The sequence below is a fragment of the Hypomesus nipponensis genome, chromosome 11 (assembly GCF_054491055.1).
Source record: "Hypomesus nipponensis isolate SF chromosome 11, ASM5449105v1, whole genome shotgun sequence".
NCBI lineage: Eukaryota > Metazoa > Chordata > Actinopteri > Osmeriformes > Osmeridae > Hypomesus > Hypomesus nipponensis.
In genome coordinates, this window is record NC_140371.1 from 13,983,835 (window position 1) to 14,001,203 (window position 17,369).

Consider the following 17,369-nt stretch of genomic DNA (forward strand, 5'->3'; position numbering starts at 1 on the left):
TCTCTGAGAGAGACTTGGACAAAGCAGAGTATCAAATAACCCTTTGTTGTTTGATGGCCAGTGTAGGTAGGCTATCACCATTGTCAATTGATGTGTTACACATTTGCAGTAATACATATTTGAGCGGAGAAAAATGCCTCTTAACCACTAGTATTGAACTGAGCATCACCATGACTGTAGTACATGGTATGGGTCAAATGGGGGCAGTATTGAATTACTTACAAAATAGTCAAGGCACCACCATGACTAATGCCCAATGTCAGTGAACACATTTTATTTGAGAACCATTTAATCTGCAATTCATTTTTCAAATATATCAAATACTATTATGGTAATTCCGTTTAAGTTCCAATGCAAGAGTCACATTTTCCACAAGTCAAACATTCATATTCCAGTTAATCAGTGATGATGCAGGAATGCATTTGAGTTCTGAAATGGAGGCTGCCTCTGTTCTCAGTCATTCCACCAAATCTTTATCATATTCAATAGAAAAGGTTTTAAGTCCTGGTTTTTATGAGACCAGCATAGACTGGCACTAAAGCTAACCAACAATGCTTTTATTGTCAATAAGAACTGATTATTTTTTGTGATTTTAGTTATGGTAAGGGTGAGTAGTAAAAAGACAAAGAGGTACAAACACGCCTGAGTTGCCCCAGTTCAACCAAAGAATCACTTTAGAAAAGAAAAAAAAGAATAAAAACCAACCAAAAACCAAAGACCACCAATCACAGTGACACAGCACTCTGGCACAGTGAAAATATACTAGAGAAAAGGACATGGGCTGGAAAGGCAATGAGATGATGCTATGCAGTAGCCTAGCCCACGCACACTCCCCTAGGGTCCGGGAGACCTTTAGGGAGAGAAATGTTTTCCCACCTGCATGTCAAACAGACTCCTGTCCTGAATAAAGCTCTCACTTGACCTTCATCACTTCCTTTTATCTCCTTTGAGCGAAGGTGAATCTTTATATGGGAGGCTATAGCCCACAGTTCAACAGTCTTCTGCTTTGTAGCATATGTGTAGCATCAAATGTCCATTCACTAGAATTTTCGTCTTTACCATTGCAGTTGAAGATTTCTTTTGGCAGTCTATGGTGTACTGTTCAGACAATGGCTATCAAAGTCAGCTGTGGTCTGTGTTGTCTAAAAAGGTCCAGTTCTCTCTGACAAAGTGCTGTATCCCCCACATTAACCTTCCGACTGTGTGAATCTAGAAGGGATTTGAGGTGTTTAAAAAAGATCAGTGTCAGAAGGCAGGTGTGGCGCCGCTCTGAAAGACCACCACAAGCGAGAGGGCGAGAACCTCTGTCCTTCATGCTGCCTCTCTATGCAGGGTCATTCTTCAGCGTACGTCTAACAGCGTGCACTGCAAAAAACATGATGAAAAAATTGCAGATTCCGACACGACCTAATTGTGTCCAAAAGTTTAGAAGTTTGGAAATACAACCTCAACACATTATTAATGTTAAATGGGGACAGTGTGTGTTTGGATTTGGAAGGCTTTGTTTCAGAGTTACAGAATGTCTCAATCCTGTGGCATTATGTTTCATTAAGGATGTGATTACATTACAATTCCTCTCAGTTGTGTTGTATCTGGCACTGAATCTGAGTCTACTAACTGTACAACATTACAGACACACACACAGACACACACACCACTACTGTGAAATTCCCTCCACAGAGATCAGCAAATCAGCCATGAAATTCCCCTGGCGATGCATCTGGGCACCCATGAAAATGGAAATGGCAGTGGCTGATCTGTCGATGGGGAACAATGCTGCCTCCTCATCAGGACTCTTCATTAGAGTCGAGCCCTGTCCATTAGTCCTGTAATCTCCCTCACACACTGCCACACACGACCTTGAGATGGTCAGGCAGGCAGGCAGGCAGGCAGGCAGGCAGGCAGGCAGGCAGGCAGGCAGGCAGGCAGGCAGGCAGGCAGGCAGGCAGGCAGGCAGGCAGGCAGGCTGACAGGTAGGCAGACAGGCTGGATGAATGGGTTCTTAAAGTAGAAGGCAATGTAAAATAAATAAATAAATAGCCTACTGGGGCATATTGAAGTAGTGAATGTCCTTTTTGATGCCTGCATGAAGCAAACAGAACACCCTTGCGTCATCATCGGGATATGTAGGGAAGTGTGTGAGGATATTTGCTCATGTCATGAACGAAGGCACGGGATGTGACAAGTCAGGTACAGTACCATGTTCAGCTGTGAAGACACTCATTCTGCAGGACGGAGTAATTTGAACAAAATCAGTTGAGCCAGATGCACTTCTTTCATTTCATTGTAAGGGGTTCATCAAGATTCACACTGGCATCTGTTTTTTTATGTATTTCTGCAAAGCTGGAGGAAGGAAGATTACTGGCTTCATTTGTCGTCTGTGGACAGTTCTGACCTTTCCAATTGGCATGCAATTTTATGGAAATGACAGCTTTTGACTCCTGAAACCAGGAGTGATCTTGCATTAAACATACATGCATTGCATATTTTTCACCGGTGGTACAGTTCTTGTGTCTCAACTTCATATGATGTTTTTATTCAGCAGTCTGTGCTACTGTAGGTTCCAATTGTTCCCTCCTACCATTTGGATATTGTGATTAAAACACATTTAGTTTTTGGTGAAATATTGAAGGTCGATTTTCGTTTGACATTTAACATAGTTAACATGGATTTTATGCTTGGTGAATTCATATAGAGTTGAGTGACACATGCCAATATCGTTGCCAGCAGTCAGGAAGCGGAATTATGTTCATCACATCACACCATTGAGTACCATTTATTATGAACACAAAACAAGCAAAGAGGGAAACAGGATGGATGTGGATTGCTCTTGAGCTGTTTTTATGCCTTTAGAAGAATGTGACAAGACTGTTCATTGGGTTATCCGTTTTGGTGCCTCTGTGTGTGTGCACAGCAAGCCTTAATAGCACCATTCAAACCTGCTAGGCAAATTATGATGGAGTTACTTGCCGAAAGTGTAATGTTTCTCATGTGGTCATTGCTCACTCTTAATTAAAAAGCAATTATCTATGGATCATTGTCTGAGTGGACTTGAAGACAACACATGATGCAATTGGATAAGAATAGATGAGATGAACTTCCACTGTGACTGATTCATTACTCTCCTGTGGGCTTAGGTAGCTAGGAAAACACTGAAGATGGCCTCAATGGTGGCAATCATGAAAGCAGCCTTTCAAGTAAAAGTCTCCAGCAGACTGGTAATTAGAGTTCTGTTTAACCTTTCACATAGCCCCAGCCTCTGATGTCACAAATAATACTCGTAATTATAAATACCCCTTTGCTGTTCCAAGGTAAATTGATTGCATCATCATGGAGAGACTGTTGGTTCAAAAAAAGGTAAATGGACTTCCCTTACGTAGTGACATTTGTAGCGACACACCCAAAGCAATGTACATCAGTGCTTATCGTGAGCAACTTAGTTCAGTGTCTTGCTAATGGCCACTTCGACACACGGCCAAAAGGAGTAGTGGATCAAAACACCAACCTTGTGATTAGTGAATGACTCTCTGTACCCCCTGAGCCACGGCCAGACCCCCACCACTGTTGGAAGAGAGACAAATCATTAGGTTCATCTTCCAGCAGAGTAGTTATGGGGTCTGGTTACATGAAGAAAGATATTGAAATTTCAGGGTGCACTTGTGGAGAAAGTTGAAAGAAAATCAAACTTTGAAGTGAATATTTCTGTTCGCTTGATGCTACTATCAGCCTGGGTTCTATTGTTACAGACAGTATTTTCAGTGCAGCTTTGGGAACCGGGATTCACCAAAAAGCTAAGTCAAATCAACCGTGGTTTTATCAAACCAGATTTGGAATGACTGACATGAACCGAGCAAAGAATCTACAGCACAGCACCTGGAACTGTGACTACAGTCTGGACATTCTCCTGAATAAACACGTCTCAAACCATTCATTTATGAAAGTGGGAGTTCTGACAGCAGGCCTGGACAGGAGTGAAAATAACAATGAGATCGGATGATAGTGTTACAGCCGGGGAAATGGGAAGCGATATTGACCCGTGGTTATCTACAGCTGATGACTAGTAACAGGAGCATGGCGCAATGGCACAGACTTGATGAATGGTTTTTCGTTTTCTGCATTACACTGGTGGAAAGAATCCAATTTGAGAGGGCCGTATTGAAGGATTCATCTTTTACGCTGAAGGAGGAAGAGAGAACCATAGAGAGAGAAGAAAAGGGGGAAGTATCCCTGGAACCCTCCTCCCTCACAGAGGGAGTGTTAATAGTTTTGTTTTTTGTCTCCGTTTGTTGTGCCTTGCCTCGGTCCATCATTGTTTGCCGTCTCTCGGTATGTGGAGGAGATCTCTGGGAACAACACTACACTCTCGCATACTTGAGCGTTTACAAACAAACACATTCTCACCCAACACGCCAAACACAAAGTGCCACACACACCAAATATAGGAACAAACACACTCAGCAGGCACCAGGCACAACCTGCTATTATGCTCTATTTCAAATGCCTCCACTTTTAACCAACAATAGTCTTCTCGTTATTCTCAATTTATTTTCGCTCTCCCTTTCTCCCTCTTCCAATGTTGGTCTCTTTGTCTCTCATCCTCTCTGGTTTCTGTTTCTCTGTGTCTCTGTCTCTCTCTTTCTCACTCTTATCCGTTAATCTCTCTATCTTTCTCTCACATCATCTCATCATTTCTCAGGTGCCGTCTTGTCTGTCTCAGACACATGCCACATGCCTTTCAACTCCTCTGTATCTTGTGGCTGTACGGTGTGTCGCATGTCTCTGTGGTCCAACAGGAATGGAACACCTCCCTTCAGCAGCAGTCTCAAGAGTGGTCTCAGGTAATGATGACCGCGGGCACAGTGGCCATCTGCAGCACGTCTGCTTCCTCAGTCAGGGAACTAGAGAAGAATGTGCTGTCACTCCGGCGGGGGAAACATCTGTTTCCATTAAATCGCCATGGCCCTGCCACGCACGTTTGGCACATTTTCTCTGCTGCTCTCCATTTTCCCACTACAGTCCCAACTCTTGTCGACAAGGGGATGGACATGGTTAGTTAAACGAGTGGGAAACGGGTAGCAGGATGGTGGTGGTGGTGTGTGTGTGTGTGTGGGGGGGGTAATGTGGAGTGAAGGGGTGCAGTATGTGACCCTTCATTCATCAGATTCGTTATTCATATTATCCATTTTTAACTAAACATAACCAAATATAGATGTACACTGTCATCTGCTACCTCAAAAAAATGTTTTTACATTATGTTTTTTCAAACCACTGCCTTCATACATTTGTTTGTTCAGGTTGCAAGGAAAAAGGAAAGATCCTGGCATGGTGCATTATAGCAAGTGACCGTATTCTACTGTAGCTGAAAAGCCATCACAACAGTTGATACCAAGTTAATATCAATATAATATGTATATAGCCTGTGTATCTAATATGTTAATAACATAAGCTCAACCTCATTTTGAAAAGGCTGTGACAGTATCTTGGATATGGAAATGAGAAGGAGGACAGTTGTGCCTTGACTGTGTAGGTGAAAGGATGGATGAAGGGGGGGACGAGCAAAGGTAAAAAGAAACAGAGATGGCTTGAGGGTTAAGACAGCAGGGGAGAATGGGGGAGAGTGAAAGATGGAGCGAGTGAGGGAACCCTGGTGAGTGAAAAAGTGAAGTGGCAAAGCAAGGTCCAAAAATAGGGATTCCGAAATGAAAGGACCCCCCCTCCCACAAAAAAAAATCACAACACCCAAAAACAGGGAAGAGGGATGTACGTTTGCGTTAACGTCTGTCTTGCGCCCTGGGAACACAACTCTCCGTCCTTGACGGGAGAGGCCATGGAAGACCAGAATAAGGACAATTTAGGCACTTAGTGGTCATGAAAAATCCTACAAAAAATACTGCAGAGATTAGGAGAGGGAGTAGGGCACCCCAAATACAAAAGGAGGCCATTCCGACCGATTTGGAACAATCAATTGAACCGCTGAAGCGTTCTGTTCCATTTCAGTCAAGGCAGAGTGCAGAGAGTGAAGTGAATGGACCCTCTCCAAGAGTTTAGGTTGCTTGTCAATGATTATCTGTAGGCATTTATGAAGCCCTCTGTGACCTCTTGATTTTCAATAAACACATGTGTGTGTCAATCCCATGATCTCTCAAACATTCATATTTCTACACACACAAAAACTCATACTACCATGTTCCATCCCCAAACCCAGTCAAGGAACTGTAATCCCCTGAGAAGCAGACAGAGTTGATATTCCTTACTATCCTCCCCACAGTGTCACGATCGGTCAAGGTGTGAAGACATAGGTAATCGATGAGTCATTATTCTTTCAATGTGCCACAAAATGAATATTTAAAGACAGAGATAAAGAGCCTTAATCATTTTACCATAATTGAGTTTTAGAAACTTTGATTAAAATACCGTTTTGTCCTTACGTTTCAGGTCAGGCTCAGTCTGGTTGCAAACAGAAAAGGTGATTAGAGAAGAGTAATTATTCACCAACTGCGTCTCCATCATTGGCCACCAATCTCTAATTATTTAGAGTAGTCATAAACATTTTACAGGCCAGATATCTGGCCTCATAAAGGCATGACTAGCTTATACAGAGCTCTGCAGAATGGGCTTGTGATTCAAAACAATGCTTTTCTAATATGCATTAAGGCCTTGAAACTCTGCACTCCCCTGTAACATTAGCACGTCAGCAATGCTCATATACATCCACCACTGTGAGTACATTTGGTTATTTACTGGATGCCTTAACATCTTTACAAATCCAAAATACATTACTGGAGAACATCTTGGACTTAAAACAATGATAATGAGGCCATTTCTGGAGATGGGAAATACAGTATTAAATATTCCAAAAACCATGCCAACACCCTAGTACACACACACACACACACGTGCGCACACACACACGCCATGGGATGAAGAGAAAGATGAAAAGCAACTTTTGTCGTGTTGTTTGAAATACTGATGAATCAGATCATATCGTATACAGCCACAGCCACAGCCTATAGTACTGGATGAGTCGAATGCTTGCCTTGGCATGCTATCAATGGACAACCAGGGCCACACAGTATCCAGAATAGATAAATATGGGCCAGATAGGTACAAAAACCTCCAGCGCAGTGATATCAATGAATGAGTTATATCAGGGACAAAAAGAAGATAGAAAATCCCACAACAAATGCATCACTGTCTCTCATTGTCAGACTCAAAATGTAGCATGACAACAAATTGAAGTCGGAATGGAAATCCTATTCAATCTGCCTCCCACTCACACACGCATACAAGCACAATCACACACACGCTCTCACACGCGCACACAAGTACACGCCCCACATCCGTACTGCTCCTCCATGCCTTGGATGGGAGAGCAAGGGGGTCATTGTGGCGTTGCCCCTCCCCTCCTCCTCTGCTGGGGAGGCCCCGGAGTTCACACCTCTGCTTTAATTGCAGCACGGAGCGGGGGGATGGTCTGACCTTTCCTGATTTATTTACCGACAAACGTCTCTATTGGCCCAGAGCAGCCATGACTGGCTGTCCTCCTTGGGAGACATACCAGCCTCCTCCGCCAGACAGGAAACCTCTCCTGCCACAGGTCAAAGAGTCCTCTCATTAGACGGCGGGCCGCCCACTCCACTCCACACACATACACACACATATACACACACACTCATTCACCAACACAAACACAAAAAAGGAAATTGTTGAAGTAATGTGGCATTTGAACCAAGGGTGGATATAATGATATCTTAGATTTAAAGAGTTTGGGGGTTACATTGTAAATGCCAGTTCACCAGAGACATGCCTCGTAATTAATTTGCAAAATATTACATTTGGAGGAAAAACAATGTTCTTTTTTGGATGTGCTTCAGTAGATAATGGCCTTGGTCTTTGGATAGTAATTCCAGTGGAGGTATAAATAATTATAGCTTTGTTTCCAATGTTATTCCCTGACTAATCACTTTTCTGCTGTCTTCTTCACCCATCACCATTTCAACTCTCAAACCTAAGTGCTCCTTTCGTCTGCTGCTTCAGTACTCACTACAGTATGCTGTTTGATGATGAACTGTTATGTCTCTCACTCACAAATCATTCTTGAAACTATTTTAATGATCAGAATGCTCAGAAAACACTAAACCTTCTCTCAGACTTGAGCCTTGTCAACCAACATGGACCAATATGGTAACATAACCTACATGGGGGTCCAAAACCAGGGATGCAGTTGATGACATTCCCTCCATAGGCTCCCCTTGGCTAAATGTTCTCACCCATGCCATAATCTACATCTATTTGTTTATAATCAATGACCCTCTGTCTCAAACCTCCAATAGCTCATCAGGTTACATTGCAATAAGGTCTGATGTCGTGAATGTTTCAAACCACACTCTTTGCAGAGCTTCTCCTCTCTACAGAAAAGCTGTAGGAGAATCTCATTTGTGTTTCCGGACTTCATCACATTGTTCACACTCGTTCAATAAGCTGTTATTCAATAATACTTATCTCAAAAATACTCTGCTAATCATTCTGGAACGATTCATTCTGAACCTCCTTATGGAAACTCTGGGAAGAATTGAAATTGGATGGACATTAGACACGTTCAATATTGCTCTGATCTCATACAGAATTGATGAAAAGAAGGATGCTTTTTTTTAATGATTTATATATTCTTAATTTACACAAAACCTGTCATTGGATTGCTGCATGTTTAAGTCACATTTTCAGGGTGCACAACATGAAATGTGTTTTGTCTCTCTCTCTCTCTCTCTCTCTCTCTCTCTCTCTCTCTCTCTCTCTCTCTCTCTCTCTCTCTCTCTCTCTCTCTTTCTCTCTCTGTATGTCCTACCGTTGTGCTGTCAGGACCATTAGACAATCTCAGTGGGAGACCACAGACTGAGACAGCCCAAGCGACAGGTATGAATAGACCAAGATGGCTGGCAGCACCAGAAGTTGTCGAAACAACTTCAAGGAGTTGGAAGTTTTCAGACCACACATCACAACTCCTTCCTGTCCTTATGCTTCTGCTTTATGACACATTGCTGAACAGAACAGAGAAAAGCTTTGTGGAGGAAGATGTTGATGTCTCGTGTCCTGTGTTTCCTGTTTCCTGTGCATTAAATGTATGTCGTCTCAGAACATAGGAATCTGTGGGGATGAATGTTTTTTGTTGTTGTTGCTGTTGAGGATTTGAAGAATGTCTTTTAATTTGATCTGTATCAGAGCTAATTCTTTCTCTCTTCGAAATGAAATGCTAAACATACTCACACACATAATGCCAATTATGTTGAATAAAAAGGGAATCACCATTAATGTATATCATGTACTTCATGTAAATCATTTCTTTAGCAGAGAAATTAGGAATGCCAAAATGAATAATTGAAAAGTGTTCATGCAAGAAACAATGTAATTGGATCCGGCAGATGTACGATGTTAACATCTGCCTGCTGTTTGCTTTAAAATAAGAAATTCATGAAATTATTAGTATCTAATGGATTCCCCAAAACTGAATATTATGTGGATTAATCAAAAAATTACATCATTACATTGAAATGACAGTTTGGCTCAAGCAACTCTCAGCATCTGTGTATCCACCACTGTGAGCTTGTTGGTCTTTTGTTACGTTTCTTACGACAAGCAAAGATTAAAGAGGGGGATATAACAATGGGCAATTTTAGGCTGGAGAAAAGAACAACGCAAGAGTATTTTTAAGATGAAAAGCTGTCCAGTCTCCCTTCAAAACTCAGAGTTCACAGCACTTCCCTCTGCTAGATAATTACAAAAAACAAGGTTAGCACACTCACCCGCATGTGCTAACCTCAGCAGATCAACTGAATGGGTATTACACTGAGGGCTTTCTGCTGGGGATGTTTGCTCACTGTGAGGGGAGGTAAAGAGAGGGAACAAAGTGAACAGCAATAAAGGAAGATGAGCAAGAGATTTCGATAAGTCTCATCGGATCCATCTATTATATTAGCTTTTACTTTTAAACCCTCATCAGCATAGCAGGGGATGTCCTCCACAGCCCCCTCAACAGCTCAGACAGGGCTGTCAGTCGTCTCCCGGGAGACCAGGCGCTTTTTATAACCTGTGGTTCTGTCGTTTTATCAGTTTCACGAAAACAAAGACCGTGTACCTTTATGGCTTGAGCAAATCCTGGAAGTCACACCCCACATTAAAGTTGTACTCTATAAATGGTATGCATACCAGGGGATACCTTGGACATTTATCTTGATTTATGTGTACTAAAATGCAATATATACCAATCCTTCAACCTGCAGTGTCAATTATTTTTGACCATAAAGAAAGATATTGGAACAATGGTTCATAGTCATCAGGGGACAGATAGAATGGATATCATATCAAATAGCTGGACCTTGAGGTCACAATTACCTCAGGTCACTGCACTGTGGTCGATGCACCCTCCCAAAAAAACAATAAAGCTCTGCCGGTGCAAGAGAAGAAACCACAGTTTGATGTCACACTGTTGTGGAATGCTCCCTGGAACCTTCAGTACATCTCATCCATTCTCCATGGCCTGGAGTTACATTTAGCAAGTACACTGTGATTCAGATTAGGTTTAGATAAACCACATGTGGTTTATCGATTATGAGGTTGTGACAGTGATTGTTATCCATGCTGTGATGTCATTGCTTGGTCAGGCGCTGCGACCTCTCACACAATATGACTGCCTTCAAGGAAAAAGACCCAGGACCTACAGAGAACATCATGGGATATGGAGGTGCAATCCAAGGAAAACACATTAAATGTCCATTCTGGAATTTTTACCTTAGTTCTGGTCCCAGGCAGAGGCTAAAGGATCTTTTGTTATAGCCTATTGCTCTTTTTTCTAACCCATACTGTACAGAAATTCATTAGGCAAATGTAAGACCAAAAGCAAATCTTCAAAAGTTCAGTTGACGTGTCAGCTGATCCAACACAGAACTTTAGATACTCGCATGCAACACAACATTTTCTGCAGCACCGTTCGAGAATGCCAAAGGCTATCTCTCCGTGGTGTTCCACAACACAACCATGCATTCTGTCCCTATGGGCCAACAGTGAATGGCTGAAAGTCACATATCAATATCGCTGAGAGAGAGAGAGAGAGAGAGAGAGAGAGAGAGAGAGAGAGAGAGAGAGAGAGAGAGAGAGAGAGAGAGAGAGAGAGAGAGAGAGAGGGTCTTTACTTGTGCACTTTGATTTGTACATTCAGTATTCATCCCCCTCGATGAATTGGCTTCATGGTTGCCCTGGCAAATGTCATCTCGATCCTGTTTTTCAAAGCAGGTATGGAGAGTTTGTAGTAATGATATATTGTATAATTGAAGATTTCATTTTTTTGGTGCTTCGAGTGTAGGAAGCTAATAACATCCTCTATGAGTCCTGTATGCACTTGAGGTGAACTTTAGATGTCTCAGACAAAGGAGAAAGGCAATTAAATATTGATTGGGCTTCTTTGAGAGGAAACTTTAACGGATACAGTCATCTGTAGTCAGCAGAAGAGAGCAGTAGCAGTTAGCCTGCCCACAGTGAGGGATAACCTACAGAACAGGAAATGTCTCCCTTGTACAGCAAACCCTATAAATACTGGTAGCTGTGGACCACCTCATTCCTCTGCCTTTAGGGCTGTATAACTGAGGATGGTTTTTAGTTGACCCTGAAATATGTAATCTAACGTCCACCTCAGCATATTCAAGTGAACACAACTCTTTAATTGAGAATATATCTACCAGTAGGCTTTTATAGCTAAAACCACAAGTTATCTCCAGGTATCAATGAATAAATAAACGGTATGTTTTAGGACTAGGTTAAGGCTGATAAAATGGAAATGTTTTTGTTGGCCACTGTGGCACTTCTCTTGCACCTGACTGTGGAGGCAGGTGTGAAGGTCCAGTATGGTATTGTTTGGCTGTGGGCAGGATGAAAGAAACGTCCAGCAGACAGAGAGAGGTAGAATACACAGAGAATAAAGCTGCCTTTGTTCAGAAGCAGAAAACCCGAGTTCACAAAAGCTCAAATCATCCAAGTCTCTCTCAGGACCACTTTCCGAAACCAACAGTACAAACCAAAAGGAAACAATAAAATAAACATGAGCTTTTTTGGTTTAATAACAATTCCTGCTTAAGGAAGGAGGAGAGAGACAAATATTGTCATGATGTGCCTTTTCTATCCCAGCCCCACAGAGACTACAATCACATTATGCACAACAGTTTGCAACTCAACTCAACAGCTTTTATTACTTACACAGGGGCAACAAGTGTGGCTCAATCAAATGTATGCAATTACCAGTTCTGTCTGCTCAGCAGAGTGCTCCTCCCTCACCGTATGGATCACATCAACAGATGCACGTCGCCGACACACAAACACACACAGGCATGCACACACACACACGTTCTTGTTTACATATATACAGATGTTACAGTATTCTCTTATCTGTTGGGGAGGAGATGATTAAAGGGTTTCAGGGAGAAAGAAACCATTTGGACGAGTGGGGTGCAGACAGTGCAGACTCAGCGACTCGGCCCAAACATGCGTGTCAAACACAGCCTTCCACGTGACACATGAGACCCGGGCGCAGCTCCGACATGCGGCTCGGAGCATTGCTAACGGGTAGAATCAGGGACTGAGCAGAGGTCAGTACAGGAAGGATGACCGACTCGGCCAATCAGAACTGCTTCTACCAGATGCACCCACTTTCCCCACACCACTGTGTATGTGTTCATTACATGGTCCATCCACACCACTTAAGTGGGCTAACCCCTATCGATCCCCCCAACCCTCCTGGTCGTACCCCGCCCCCCCCCCACCATCCCCCCCGCAGGTAAGCCTTTCATTACATGCCCAGCTTCGCTGCTCGTGCATCACACTTACTGCAGCAATAAGAGGGAATGGACACGCTGAATTCTCAAACGGTGGATACATAATTCTATCAATTCTGCTCTCATTGTGAGTGGATAGAAGGGCCAGGGGCTCAGTGAAAACAAAAAGAAGGAAAGCGAGAGAGAGAGAGAGAGAGAGAGAGAGAGAGAGAGAGAGAGAGAGAGAGAAAGAGAGAGAGAGAGAGCACAGCTTTTAAGGCTGCTTTTCAGGCTGCATGTGGAGATGCTGCATGTGACTCAGATAGCCCATCATCATAGAACAATAGACCTCAGTCACGTGACATCATCAATACTGTCACTGTCACCGCCGCTGTCACGCATTTGTGACAACATTGAGTGTCAGGTTGACATCTTAGCAGGTCGACAAGGAGCAGTTGGTGCTGTTCTCCCTTTTCTCGACAAACACAATTGCTCTGCCAAGTCCTACCCTAACATTACAGACACACGCTGAGCTATCTTGGTGGCGTGGGTTCACAAGAAGGAGTCACTCTTTCGATACATGCTCCATGAGAGGGAAATGAAAAAAGTGTCAGGCATCACTGTCCCTCACTGATGCATCATTCTGAGCAGTGGCGCGTCTGAGAGGGACGGAGGTTCATTTCCACAATGAAGAGGTGAGGGCCATCTATCGTGCAGAGAGATGGCTCTGTCTGCTGTGGCAGCTTGTCTGTTCCACCATCAGAGTAGAGGACACAGTAGGCACAGAAAATTCTGAAAAAAGAGACCTTTAATGGGAATGTGTGGAAGGTGGGTTGTGGATGCAGGGAGAGAGGTAAGAGGTCAAAGAAAAACACACAAGAAAAAAGAGCACAAACATGTTTATTTCATAGACATAGAAATAATGTTGTTTGCCTACATGTGTGTCTATCCTAAATGTGTGCTGGACACAGAAATACTGTACAGTACTAAGCTTACATTTAGAATGGACTGTTCATTTATTTATTTATTTATTAGTTTATTTGACAGGGACAATGCAGTTAAACATAGCTTCAGAGCAAACTTTGCAGCTGATGTGACGCACATAGAGTTTATAAAACTAAATAAATATACCAATATCTTTTTCCTGAAAGAGAAGGTTATAATAATGTACATAAATGTTTACAGTTGCTCAAGCTTGTCAATATCCATGACTCAATTGATTGGTTTTTGGAAATGATTGCACTGACACCAACATGTCGATCACAATTTGGTATGACATGCATAAGAGGGGGGAAAGAAATACCAAATACAATTTAGAAAATGAGATTAACTGGTTTCCTGATGAGGAATTTTGTGAGGCTGGCAGTCCACAGGACACAACGGGGGACCCAGAAAACAAGATGGAAATCTTAACTGAACATCCCACTGGAGGTTAATAGACTTTCAAACTCAAAAAAATATTTAGTCGGAGAGTTTTCTATTGCATTAAATGTACACCCTCCTCCTTCTCATCCCTCCTTCTCTGAGTGAGAGTGCTTGTCAGAAGGAAACCCCCAGATGCTCTCCCTCATATTCTCTTTTTCCTTTTATTAAAATGTTTCAGCCCCCCTTTGATATGTTCCTATAGAATCAGGAATACATTTGCTGTTTTGTGGTTTGTGAGAAAATACACTGTATGTTTTACAGAAATAGGTGCACAATCATTATCATCACATCACTGTGGCATGAATTATAAATCAAATCAAATGTCAGGTATTGAAACCCTGAAATGAAACAGATGAGACGAAATATGAGAGGGTGACGAATGCTGTGGTGTACTGAGGGAAATACCTCATTTAGAACAAAATTATTCTTGCAGTGGGGAAACATCCTGATATGCAAATAAATCATCATTAGTAATCAACCTTTTCTGTGTTTGGCCATAGGAGGAAACCGGAGATAATCCCTTGATAATCCTCCACCACCACCCATCCCAAACAATACCGTATCACAAATAATATCCCTCCAAGAAAGAGACTCCAGCTTTCCCCTCCACTCGAATTCAAAAACAAACTAATCTCTGCTGCAATGGTTGTTACATTTCATAATCAGTGTGTTACACTAACATTGTACCCACAGCCGATGGCTGAAGTGAGAGTGAACACGGTCCAAAATGGAAATAGCCAGATGTGATCTTTACTGAGATGTCAGAGTATTTGTCCCTGTTTATCTTTATGCAAAACAGGGAACGATATGTAGTGCAGTGACTAATGCAGTGACTCCCATCCCACAGTACTTGAGTGCAGAGCTTCATGCGATGATACACACATGGAATGAGGAGGGAAGTGTTTGTAAGACTGATCTCAGCGCTGCTGCATAGAACGATTACTCCTCTCTTCCAGCGAACTCTGGTGATAATAAATATTGAGAGCCAACGGCACACTTGACAATCGATCTTGGTTAAAAAGGAGTGACCCTCAGCAAAGAACAGGATGTTGATTCATTTAGGCAATGGGTGGTTGAACTTTGTGCAACAGGAACACACAGTATTATAAACACCACGTACACATGCATGTTCACACACAAACACTCATGAACAGAAACACAGACACACTCACAAAACGAACCCAAAACCAAGCCAGTGGATTGTGAAAACACAGTACAAATACTGAGACAATGTGGATCTTGGAATGTTGCAAAAAAAGACTGCCACCTGGCTTTTAAACCCTTTGCCCAAACACACAGCTTTCACTACAACTGCCTCTATCCCAGACGAGCATGTTACAGTAGCTTTTTGGGATTTTATGTACTGATTACACAAAGTATGAACTAAAGAAGGACAAACACTATGAGGTGCTCTACAGAAAGATTCATGAGGACATCTAATGTGGAATACTTTCCACTAGAGGTTGAAGGTCACCAAAACAACAACACATTAGAAATCCTCAACAAACGGCCTCATTTGTCTGCCAAACATAATCAAAACCCAGTTATCACAAATCGTCCCCAACTTTGGAAATAAAACAAGAGTTTTGACTTTGAGACTTTGACCCAAATACCAGGGATGCATATTTGATGTGCATAAACAGAATCTCCATATCAATGACATCAATTCAAATGACAGACACTCTGGCTCCCCTCCACCAGTTAGCCGGGGCCATCAAAGGCTTGTAGGATGTTGGTAATGATGGCAGATTGAATACACTCCAAATCCCCCAAAAAGTGCAAAAAGAAGAGCACTGTTCCTGCTCCACCACTCCTCGGAAGGACGTTCGAGTGGTGCCATTACCACGTCCAGCTAATGAAGCACAGAGCCTGACAGTATCATAGGGCTAATAGTAACAAGGCACAATGCACTTAGAGCTCTTTGATATCATTAGAACCAAAGGGCTGGCATTTTCCACTCTCAACCTTGTCTCGCTGTTGTCTGCAAGTCATGGGTTGATTAGTAATGACATAATTGCATATTTGGAGGATCTCTTCTTCGTTTGGCACTGCAGCGCAATCATCATTATACCTTTGATGACAATGACCTTAAACTTTATATGGACACCATATACAGCACCCGTGTAGAAAAGTTTGAACCCTTGGATGTGATTGTGTGCGGCAGCTGTGCAGAGGGGGAACATCTCATTCAGACCACCACCAATAACGCCTTTGTTGTACAGTGATTGGAAATGTCTGCCTTCCTGAGAAGACCAAGACAATTTCAGACGGCATACGGCATTTGAATATGAATAATCTGTGAGCTATTCATACTGTACATTTCAATTCTCATCATGACCAACATTCCAATTCAGAAATTAATTACATCTGCTCTAATGTGCGAGAATGAGAGCTCCACTGCCATGCTTCTGAGAGATAAGGTAAAATGCAAAATAATAAAATACAAATTAATAAATAAATAAATACACATGTTGAAATTGGACACCCAGTCTTTAGTATACAACAATCCAGCCCTCATGACATGCATAGTTGGCCTGAAGGGTGTTTAATGATATTTTCTTCATAGTGCTCAGCTTGCAAATTGAATGATAACCTGGTATCGTATACAAGAGAGCATTGACTTGGTCGCTGCAGCTTCCCTGGTTTTTAACAAGGCCTATTGTGCAGTGTGAGAAGCATCATGCAGTGGGGGGGATTTCAGTTAAGCTCTGCTGCCCACAGCATTGACTCGCACACCAACTCTACAGTGCAGGTCCAGCCAGGTGTGCAGAGCCGATACATGTTTTGTATCCCTCTTAGATTGGATTATGCTCTGTATAGTAGATGCACAGGTTCTAACATGAGGTGTATGTACGTATAGGAATCTCCCTGCCAATAATGACAACTGACGTTCAGCTAGATTCTCTCAGTTGTCAGGCAACAGACTTCCTGAGTGAAATCGTGAGGGATTCTTGAGAATATTGCCAGACAATACTGTGGGTTTCTGCAGTTGGTCTGCAGAGATGTGCAGCAGAGAACTCTTCTGTGTTTGTTCGGTCAGCCTGTTTTCTCATGCTGATCACAAAAGACTGATGGTGGAGGCAAACAAGGGTCTGAGTTCAATTTATTCAAGCTATTTTTTTTCAAACTGGCGTGTTTATTTATTCT